Consider the following 1,509-nt stretch of genomic DNA (forward strand, 5'->3'; position numbering starts at 1 on the left):
ACTTGACATCGGGGGTAAATATAACTCTTTCAGTTTTCATTTATGTTTGCATTTATTTATTCAGCATTCATTTTAGCCAAAGTGGAATTGGCTATAATGAAATTACTGTTTATCAAATATTACAAACCGAAGAATTACACACATTTACAGCTGAATCAAAAAAGCTTTCTTAAGTAACGTAAATTAACCATTTGTTAGATAACATTGTATTTTGATTCTACTACACTGTAAATCAACATTAAATGTCCCATTAGCGTACGATATTTATTTTAGATTTTGAATTAATATGCTTAGCTAAGTTTGCTTGCATTTGACTTGAATATTATTTCAATCAGACTAGAGTACATTACCAGGACGGCTTACAAAAACCGATGTAACCCTGTACAATGAAACCACTGTTGCCAACTGTCACAAGACAAGTAAGCAACCGCAGCTTCAAAAACAAGCCCAATATTATTTGATTAATTATTATCTTAAAAATTATTTATGATCAATTATTTATAACCAATAAATGAACCTGCAACATATTAAACCGAAACCACTCTTTTATTTGAAAAGCAAAAACAGAAGTTATTTTACGAAAATCAGCAAACTGCAACAAAGCGGGAGGTACGCACTATCTACTCATCTCCAATCACCTGTGAGCAGAATAGGACTGGAGAGATGGAAAAGGAGAAAAGACAAGAGCTTTAAGGAGGAGCAGTAACATTGCCACATATTTATAGCCTAATAAAGTATATTCAAACCAAACATATATACTGTTAGTATTAGTATACAGTATTTGTTTTTGAAGTTGCCTGTCAGATTTTCCTAACAAGTAACAAGTGGGATTTTTTCACGCAACTTAACAAAATAAAGAAGCCTAAAGTTGTGTATTATAAGTGGACTTGGCAACTATCAATGAACTATTAAATTTTTTATTCAATGGCATTGAATGAAAGGATGCATGTGTGTAAAAATGTAATATAGTGTCACTTTAAGAAACTCACTTGCCCAGTGAGTTTGGTTGTAATGCACTTAGTCAAATGTACTTAACAGCAAGTTAGTGTGTTTATGTAGCACCTTGGTTAAATTACAGTGCTTCGAAAGCTGTGTCCTAGTAGGGTATGATGTTAAAAGTTGGGCAAAACAGCTTAAGTGTATTAACACAGTGTGCATGTGAATTACTGTGCACACAGTGCAAAAGCTCGCAAATAAATGTAAACCTTGAGAAATGGCAAACTCCAAACTCGAGCACAAATAAGGACAAATAACAAAACTGCGAGTCCTGGCAGATCTTACACGCGCAAGTAATGTCTGCACATGCATGCAGATCTAAACACACTGTTTTGACAGTCAGGGGGCAGCGCCCAAACATATGCTTGCTGTGATAACAAATGCTATTGGCTGCTGGCCAAATCCTGTATTGATTGGCTGCTCATCTTTGGACTGGCTGTTGATGAGGACGACTACAGAGAGTGGGATGGGATGATGGCAGACAGTTAAAAGGCAAGTTTTCTTTCTGAGATT

The 1,509-nt window shown here is 35.2% G+C and overlaps 1 long non-coding RNA gene across 1 annotated transcript; it reads left to right on the forward strand.

The window, feature by feature from the left end:
* Window positions 1-19: 19 nt before the first annotated feature.
* On the forward strand, window positions 20-750 carry LOC109066252. Its single transcript, XR_006155965.1, has 2 exons — window positions 20-419; window positions 559-750. It is a non-coding gene; the product is annotated as an uncharacterized LOC109066252 (long non-coding RNA).
* Window positions 751-1,509: the final 759 nt, after the last annotated feature.

This window comes from Cyprinus carpio, chromosome A3, assembly GCF_018340385.1.
Source record: "Cyprinus carpio isolate SPL01 chromosome A3, ASM1834038v1, whole genome shotgun sequence".
Lineage (NCBI taxonomy): Eukaryota > Metazoa > Chordata > Actinopteri > Cypriniformes > Cyprinidae > Cyprinus > Cyprinus carpio.